This window comes from Anastrepha obliqua, chromosome 4, assembly GCF_027943255.1.
Source record: "Anastrepha obliqua isolate idAnaObli1 chromosome 4, idAnaObli1_1.0, whole genome shotgun sequence".
Classification (NCBI taxonomy): Eukaryota; Metazoa; Arthropoda; class Insecta; order Diptera; family Tephritidae; genus Anastrepha; species Anastrepha obliqua.
In genome coordinates, this window is record NC_072895.1 from 90,231,737 (window position 1) to 90,242,103 (window position 10,367).

Sequence of the window (10,367 nt, forward strand, 5' to 3'; positions counted from 1 at the left end):
GGGCTTGCACATGCTTCTTTCTTAGAAGGGGCACTTTCCGGGGACTTCTGGCGTATAAATTATGATTGACCAAATGTCTGCGTACAGTTTCAGCACTAACTGGTAAATCAAAATCGTCGCGTATTTTCCTTGCGGAAATAAATGGGTTACCTTTCCAGGTGCGTATGATGTTGCGATCGTCCGTAGAGGAAAGTTTTTGTTTTCGCCCGCGTTTTCAGCTTTTGTTTTATAATACAAGGCGTTTGCTATCATTTGTACAGAACATCGAAGTATATTTTGAATTTCCTGATAAGTTTTTCCGCTGTTCTTGAGACTTTTGATTAAAGCTCGCTTCTCTTCCGTACAATGCTTTCCTCTACCCACTAAGACAAAATAAATCAACCCAAATATTATATTAACAATAATTCTTCGAAATTACTAGTAACCTTCTTACTTTTCGATTTTTGTAAATAGGTTTACTAGTTTATCGATATTTTAAGAAACAAAGTTCGCGCTCCTATTATTTTGTGTAGCGCAATAACAACCTTCTACAACAAAATGTATTACAGTTTTAAAATAGGGAAAGCAATAATAAATTTCGATTCACATTTCAATACAAGTCACTTGCGTTAGCGATAAAAAAAATTGTGCACTCAGTTATATTTTTCATATCGGCACTCCTATTTTTTTGTGGACAGCTGTAAATATTTAACATTGATATAAAAAGTAATTGCGTTTGTAAAAAAATTTTAGGAATATTTTTTTGTTTTTAATTTTTTTTTAATTGTTTTTTTAATTTTTTTAATTTTGTTTGTCAAAAATTTTAGGAAAACTTTTTTTTTACTTTTGTTTGTTGAATATTAATGGGAAATATTTTTTTTTACTATTGTTAAAAACTGACGGGATTTGTTTTGGGAACATAACGGGTGGGCCATATAGCGTTTGCTTTTTGAACCACTTATTTTTTTGAGAATGGTAACACAAATGACATGTCAAATGTGTTTATAATTTACTTAAAGGTTTGACATATACGAAATGGGACGCTATACGCTTGAACAAAATTGGGAAATATTGAAAACCTATTTCAAAGTGGTGAATCTTCTTCTTCTTTACTGATTTTCATATCGGTGGCTACGTCAATAAGCAAAATTGTTGGATTTGGGGCTCAGAAAATCTACACGTTACTGTAGAGAAGCAAATGCATCCACAACGAGCCACTGTTTGGTACGGTTTTTGGTCTGGCGGCATCATCGGGCCATTTTTTTTCACAAATGAGCGAGGAGTCGCGGTTACAGGAAATGGCGAGCGTCACCGTGACATGCTCAACGAGTTGTTTCCAAAAATTGAAGAGGATGACATGGACGACATTTGGTTTCAACTGGACGGTGCAACTTGTCACACTGCCAAAGTTACACTCGATTTTTTGGCTACCGTTTTTGAAAACCGAATAATCAGCCAAAATTCCGATATGAATTGGCCGCCTCGGAGCTATGATTTAAGCCCGTTGGACTATTTTTTGTGAGGAGCCGTTAAGGACAAATGCTATGCGAACCATCCAGAGACGATTGATGCTTTAAAACACGAAATCGAAGTTACCATTCATGAAATTGGAGACCAAACAATCGAAAATGTGCTTAAAAATTGGGTTGATCGAATGGCCTACTGTAAAGCCAGTCGTGGCAGTCATTTGAACGATATTATTTTTCATTCATAAATGACAATGTTCAATCTTCAAATTAAAAAAAAAGTTTGAAAAAATATTGATTAGTTTTTTTTATAGCCGATTCAAAAAGCAAATTTTACATGACCCACCCTTTATTTACTTTTGTTTGTTAACAATTTTTGAATTCCTTAAAAAAATGTGGAAAACATTTTCCTTTTAATTTGGTGTGTTAAAAATTTATGGGACATATTCTTTTTTTTTTTTTGTGAAAAACTTGCGGGAAAATTTTTTTTGTTGCTTTTGAAAAAAATTATAAAATATAAATATTTAATGTTAAATTAAAAAGGAAATTTTTATTGTTAAAAATTTTTAAGAAAACTTGTTTCAATGTTTTTTGTTAAAAATTTTAGTGGAGCATTTTGTTTCATAATTTCCTGTTTTTGAAATTTGTTTGTTGAAACTTTTTGAGGAACCTTGTTTTTAATTTTGTTTATTAAAAATTTATGGGGAAACTTTCTTTTAAATATTGTTTGTTCAAAACATTTGAAAATTTTTTTATTTTTGTTTTTGTAATTAAAAAAATGCCTACATGTAATCAATGTTGAGTTCAATGCAGAGTTTGTTAAAATGAAATATCTTCAATTCTTTCTTCAATTTTGTAAGACTTTTCTTGAAATAAAATACACCACAAACGAAATGTTTTCTAATGTAATATTATATATTTTTTTTTTTAATTTTGGCGAAAAGAATTTCTTTCGTTACTCCTTTCAGATTTTTTTCTTATTTTTTCCTTAATAGCTCACACTATTCTCAATAATCTCTGAAAGTGGGATACCCATAACTTTTCGAGTTAAATGACTTACTTGTTAGCTGATTGGCACTATACAATCCTTTTCCTCCACGTACTTTTTGAACTCCTCTCCTACATTGTGAATCAATTCTAGTTATAACCAATTTTCAATGCTCACTCATCGCTATTATTTGCTAAGCACTCAGAAATTCCTTCATGCAAGCGAAACAGTGTATCGCCAAACAGATTACACAAACTCTACACTCCGAGGTGATGATTAGTTGGCAACAAAAGTTGACAGATAAAACAAAAACAACCAAAAAGAGGAAAAACAACAACAAAAAAGATAAAAAGCGAAAAAACCAAGACTCAGTGAGGTTGCGACTGTCAACAAGTAAAGGTCTTTGTACGTAAGCGAACAAAGAGTAATTTTTTACGCTTGAGATGCATATTGTATGTATATATGTATGAATGAATGAAAATAAGAAAGTCTAAGGTACATTAAAAAAGTGTCACTAAGCAGAGAAATAAAGAGTGTTTCGAAAAGAAAAACGTAATGAACACGTTGCAGTGTGGTTGTGGGAATAATTTCACAAGTCAATGTCAAGGACGTGACGGCAAGTGCTGACTGACAGCTGCACATAAAAAAATAAACACAGAAAAAAAAATATATAAGTATGTGTATATTTTTATATCTAAAATATGTATATATTCATGTCTAAAATAATTTTGAACTTATTGAAACTGCAAAGTTAGAGGTAGCAGTTGCAGCCACAGCCGCAGCCGCTGTCGCAGTCGCAATTGCCTTGATGTCGTGTTGTGGAAGGACACTCAGACACTTATTCGTGAATTCAAGCCAATATTAGGGTTATCAATAATCGTTATAAATATATTAATTATTAAAAATAAGCTATAAATTAGTGTGGGAATTTAGTGGTATTTTTGCTGATGTTTCGAATCTTCGGGATTTAACTATAACATAAAGTTTTATTAAATTCAGCGACCAAAATCTGTGATACAAATATCAGGTCAGTCCATAAGTCGGGCGTATTTTACCCATAATTTCACATTTGTACGATGTTTGCATACAAAAAATTATTCGCGGAATATAACGGAACTATTGATATTTTCTTTGATATATTGTGTATTCAACAAGTGATTTTAATCGCGGATAGAAGCACGTGTTCTTAAAAAATAAATTGGAATCTTCGAACGCGCATAAGAGGCATATTTTGTATTTTTTTTTATAAAAGTGGTAAAAATGCTACAGCTGCTGCTGCAGAAATAAACACTGCTCACGGAGAGGATACCGTGAGTGTAAGGACTGCGCAAAAGTGGGTTTCAATATTCCGAAGTGGTAACTATGACGTGGAGGATGCCCCGCGCGCTGGTCGTCATGAAGTCTTTAGCTCCGACGCCTTGCTCGAACTCGTGGAAGCTAAGCCAAATTTAATAGTCGATATGATAGCTCAAAGCTGGGAAAATGGGTTCCGCATAGACTTTCCGTCGCCAACCTTCAGCAGAGAGTGAATGTGTGTTCTCAGCTGCTGCAACGGCTTGAAATTAAATTAAAGTTTTTGAATCGTATCCTTACTGGTGATAAAAAATAGGTCCTTTACAATAATCCTGTTCGCAAGCGCCAATGTTTAGATAAAGATGAAACACCAGAACCGACCCCTAGAGATGGCCTTCACCCCAAGAAGATTCTCCTGTCTATTTGGTGGGATATGGCCGATATTGTTTATTATGAACTTCTGGAACCAAACCAGACGATAACTGCTGATTATTATTCCCATGAGCTATCAAACCTGAATGAGGCACTTAACAAAAATCGACCGTCTTTAGTGAATAGACCGCAAGACCTCATACCGCAAAGCAAACATTGGGCAAGCTGAACGAGCTCGGATGGGAGCTAATGCCGCTTCCACCATACTCCGGATATTACACCTTGTGACTATCACCTTTTCCGTGGACTTCAGTCCCATATGAGTAACAAGAACTACTCCTCAAAAGAATATAAAAAGGGATATCGAAGCGCATTTTGGCTACAATGGCAAAAAAAATTTTGAGCAGGGAATTAAAAATTTGCCTAAACGTTGAGGAGACATTTTAAATAATGAAGGAAAATATATTATTGATTAATACTTTAAACATCTTTTTTATTAATTTTAAAACCACCTTTAAAAAGTGCTCGAACTTATGATCTGGAAAGTATTTAATGTTGAATGGAGAGCAAATTTTGTTGATAAAAAATTTGTGGGAAACACTTTTCTTTTATTTATTACTATTATATTATTTTTTTTTATTAAAAATTTTATGGAATTTTTTTCCAATTTTATTCGTTAAAAATTTTTGGAAAAACTTTTCTATTTTAAAAAATTTGTATTCTAATTAATTATTTCTTAAAAATTTGTGGGAATTTTTCTTGTTTTACATTTGTTAAAAACTTTCAAGAAAATTTGTTTATTGTTTTTGAAAAATTTTTAGGAAATTTTTTTTTTTTTTTGTTAAAAATGTGTGGGAAAACTTTTTTTTAATTTTGTATGCTAAAAATTTATAGGAATTCTTTTCCACTCTTGTTAAAAACTTGCGTAAAAAACTTTTGTTATTTTAGAAAAAAAAGATATTTTTATATTAATTTTTTTGTTGAAATTTTTTAGGAAAACCTGTTTTTTTAATTTTGTTTGTTAAAAATTTGTTGGAACTTTATTTGCTCTTGTTAAAAACTTGCGCAAAAACCTTTTGTTATTTTTGAAAAAAAAAATTATAAAATATAGATATTAAATGTTGAATTAAAAAGAAATTTTGTTTGAAAAAATTGTATCATTTGATTAAAACTCATCACTTGAGTGCCAAAAAAGTGAATATTTTTTATAGAAATTTCGCGTTTTTTTATTTTTTGCTAACCTTAGTATTATCCTGCAATTTAATAGCGAAAAAAATTAACAAATCCTCACGAGCTATGATTCTTTAATTTGCATCACTACCCCAAAAAGATGGCTCTCAACAACATACATAAAAATATTTTCTTCTTTCAAGTTACTCACTCAAAGTTGCTGTAGCACGCGCAGACGGCAGAATACAATATCCTTTCACTGTCAAGGCTGTCTAATGGAAATTTACAAGCGCACATATCGCTGTCATCACTTTTTGCCTGTTCTTCTTTGGCATGTTTATTTAACAATTTCCCCAACCTCGTCCGTCCGTCCGTCTGCCTCAACTTACCACTTGCTTTGAACTTTTAAGTCTGTGCACCCACTTCGGTAAGTTTACAGCATAAAATTACAGTTGATCTTAATGAAATGCGACCACTGTGACAGTTATTTGAACGCAGTCTGGCGAAAGAAGGACGCACCGGCAATAGCAAAACGCATACATACATACATGAGTATGAGTGTGTATACTACTTTCATGTGTAGATATATAAGCTATCAGTTACCTGTTTGACACGTGCATACATATACATATGTACATATTGACATCTCTCTTATGCCAATATATTTATATAGCCTGACAGCGCATAGCTTTGCATAATTTATTTTTTGCTTAATGGACTTCAAGCAAAAGCACACATACATGTGCACATATATGTACATAGATACACACAATATTGTACATGGTATTTATGTTTGACAAATTGCTATTAAAATTACACAAAACGCGCCATTCACTTGGGCTTCGCGCGTCCACCTCCTAGGTGCCGCAGTGCGTATGAGTAACGGAGATAGCTTTGCCGGAAATTTAATTTGTAAATAATACATAAATTCCACAAATTTAACACCGCAGTCACAGCGTCTCACGTTGGCTCGTATTTTGTCGCGTCTGAGCCACATGAACAGATTTATACTATTTTTGTGTTCACTGAATTTCAATTGAATATACCTTTTTGACTAGCGGCGAAGCGCTAAATAGAATTAATATGCATTTTGGCAGTTTAGCCTAGTAAATTAATTACCGTGAAAGTTAAGTTACTGGATTAGGTATTATGAAAGCGGTTAAATGGTAATTTGGTACGCTAAGCAAACGGGGATAATAAACAAATCTAATTGGTGCGTTATGCAATTAGTGGGGCATGCCTAATGTAGGCTTGGTTCGTAATTTCAGCGCAATTTGAATAAAATATGAATGCCGGAAGATGAAAGAGATTATTTGCGAAGCATCAAAAGCACCAAATTGAACTTGAATGCAGAAACTATGTATGTATTTGCTGTTGCAAACTATGAGTTGCTTAGTTTATTATAGAACACCGAATTTCGGGATATTCTTTTTTATAAGCAAACTAATGAAATCTTATATATAAAAAATATTACGAAAAACTTCTTCTTCTTAATTGGCGCTATAACCGCTTACGCGATTTTGGCCGAGTTTAACAAAGCGCGCCAGTCGTTTCTTTCTCGTGCTAACCGGCGCCAGTTGGACACACCAAGTGAAGCCAAGTCATTCTCCACCTGATCCAACGTGCAAAGGTCCAAAAATCTTACGCAGAATCTTTCTCTCGAACACTCTAAGTGTCGCTTCATCGGATGTTGCCATCGTCCAAGCTTCTGCGCCATACGAAAAACGGGCCATTACGAAAAACTAGAACCACTTAATATTATACTTTTTAAACTTTTCTGTTTTCTCATTAAATTCTGGCGACTCGCGAGATTTGCCTGCTACAAAGTATTTGGGTTAGCCGAACGTAAAAGCTATTTAAAGAAAATATGCCGGCATGTCTCAGCATCGTCAAGACAATGTCGCCGATTTATTTCAGTGCGTAGACCTAACTGGTGCATGTGAAAGACCAGTCAATCGATTGTAATCGATTAATGCATGAGCTGAGTTCCATGTCGTATGTTTTTCATTTCAAAATGTTTGCAAGCACAAGTTCCACAAAATATTCCATTTTATGAGTCGATCATTTATGTTTTCATGAAACTAACTTTGAGGAGAAGGAAAACAAGCGCGTTCGTCTATAAATGACTGAGAGCAATACGAAGCATCTGACGTCATAAAATATAACTAAACAGGCAGTGTATTCGCATGTGGTGTCCACTTCATTCTCATAGAGGTTTAAATGTAAATCAGCATTAACAACAATAGAAACCTGAACCTCTAGAAGATCACCAACTTGTCAACAATCACCTAAGCAATGTTTTTGTAGCCCCTTACCGTGCTTTAACGAGTCTGACTCGTGATGAAAATTGCTGACTCGTGAATAGATCATCGGGCCAAACGTAAATGTCGCGAGCCGAGGTCTTATACAGATAGTCGGATCAAACATAAACATAACGAACCTTAGTCGTGATTGAATGTTAGTTTCTATCTGTACGCCACCAGAATTAGTCACGAGTCTCAAAATTGCTGTAACATCATCTCGCGCATCAGTCTGATCTGTTTACCACGCGTTGACGCTAACACTTGGACCCGAGTTTCGTCGAACTAAATGGCACGGCAAGGGGTTAAGATAGGTTCTCCAATTTATTAATTTAATGCGTTATCTGTGGTAGCATTAGAAACAAGATAAAGTTTCCCCTGCGTTGAAAAAATCCAATGTATTTCAATGTTATACCGCATTTTCGGGATTGCCACTAGCATAAGATTTCTCTAAACTCTAAGAACGAAATGCGAATATATCAAATAACTATTAGTTCTAGGATTCAGTGACGTTTCGGATCTAGTACCACATTTCCATGAAATTTTCTTAAATTTAATAACCAAACTGTGAATATCAATATTAGTGATTATTAGAGATCGAATTCTTATGCAAGTGCCTATTTTGTTTAACATCACATGAAGTTCGCACCTAGGCAGAAACTCATCATAATAAAATATTCAATTTGCATAAAAATCCGATCTCTAGTGATTATTATCTATAAGTATAGAGTGCTTGTAGTGTAGTCCCGTCTTTCGGGATTAGTTCTTCCATAAAATTTTTCTTAATTAAAAAGAATCGCATGTGCGAAATCAATATATAATATTAGAGTGGGGACTCAGTGATATTTTTCATGTAGTCCCGAATTTTCGGGATTGATCGGGGTTCAAAAAATGTTGTTAAATTCAATAACCAAAACGAGTGACGTCAATATTAGCGATAATTAAATAGTGTTTTTAATGTAGTCCCGAATTTTCGGGACTGGTTGTTTCATAAAATTCTTCTAAATTAAAAAAACATCATATGTGAAATCAATATCATATATTGGACCCCGAACTCAGTTGTAGTTTTAACCCTATTCCGAATTGTCGGGATTGGTTCTTTTATAAAATGTGCTTAAGTTCAATGTATAGTATCAGTATAAGCGGTAATTTTCAGTCCAAGGATTTAACGGAATTTTTTATGCAACCCGAATTTTCGGAATTGGTACTTTTAAAAATTTACGTAACTTGAAAAACCTAGGTTTGTGAAAGCAATATCGTAAATACTTGAAAAGCGTTTCGCCATAAACGCCCAAGAGTGTTGTACCCGTGAAAGCATTCAAGTTTTACGCCACTTCATTGCGGAATCCACTGTCCGCTTATATGTATAATAACACACAAACACAATCAACTTAAGCGACCACTGTACTTGGATGCGCCCATAAAAACAGTTAAAGCATTACTGTTTACATAAATTCACCAACTTGTCGCAATTTTATTTTCATTTACCGTGCACGTGTCTGCCCTTGACACCCTGCTTTACGTGACCTTCATTAAAAATTTCATTTTCAATATCTAGCGGTTTATTGAAGCACAAAAAGGTCTGATAAAAATAAATTGTCGCCAACAAGTTAGTGTCAGCCAACACCAGATAAGGCTGCAAAGGAAATGAGAAAATAAGAAAGTAATTCTTTGAAATCTCAGAACTGTAGTAAAGTATGTACATGGGAAATGCATTAGAAATTTGGGAAAAATTCAAGCGAAATAGAAGTGCATTTTGCAGTAATAGGAAGGGCAACTAAGCCGGATCTACTGGCACAAAATGCATACTTCCCATGCATTACCACCCTGTGGCCCTATGTTCCACACTGGAACTCTAGGAATTTATGATGATGATTACCACCTAAAACTCAGCATCTTTCTAATCAAGAAAAATCTCTCGAAAGAACGCAGCTTAATTTTTTGACCAACATTTTTTTTTCAAACATTTCTGTGGTGACAGCCATTTCAAATAGATGAAAAAAGTGCATTTCGAGTGGTCATTAAGCATTATTTTTGACGTGACCACAAAAACCAAACATAAACTTTAAAAGTAATATTGAAATTTTGCGAAGGCTCCACATTATCCATTGAAACCAGGCTCCAGTAGTTTACTCACTCTTACTATCAAAGTGACACTGAACGTTCTGGTCGCCCAGTTGAGATATGCACATCGGATGCGTACTAGAGCATCTACATTATGAATTTGAGCCTAAGATGATTCAGGCTTATTATAGCAATTATTTCGGTCTGATCTGCGAAAAACACAGCTACCTACAAACTGGATAGTAACAAACATAATCGTTTGGCAGCTTCGAGGAAGGGTGTGGAGATCAATCGCAATCCCAGCGAACTTTTCTACGATTTGAAAGGTCAGGTTAGGTTAGCGTGATTGCCACTCTTCATTAGCGCGTAGAGGGGCCCACTTAGGTCTGGAGGCCCCTGCTGATACCACTGGTTTGGACTCAAGCACCTTATCTATAGTGAAACCACTTCGCCTCTCTAGTAAACCTTGAAATATTGAGAAGGACTGCGAATTCTACATCTACCCGACATCCCAAAAAGTAAGAGCTGCATTCTGGTAAGAGTAGGACAAAAGCAGAGGAAGAGTTCAACGCTCTGCACCTCCTCCTAGTTTCTGCAGCTGCAGAAGAAGTCATTAGAGTGAAGCACATACATTTCCTTAAGTGTTCCCATTAGACAGTTCCCGGTGATGATACTAATCCTGCACTGATTGAAAGACGGCCTAAATAAATAAGTACTGCTGTCACTCATTCTAAG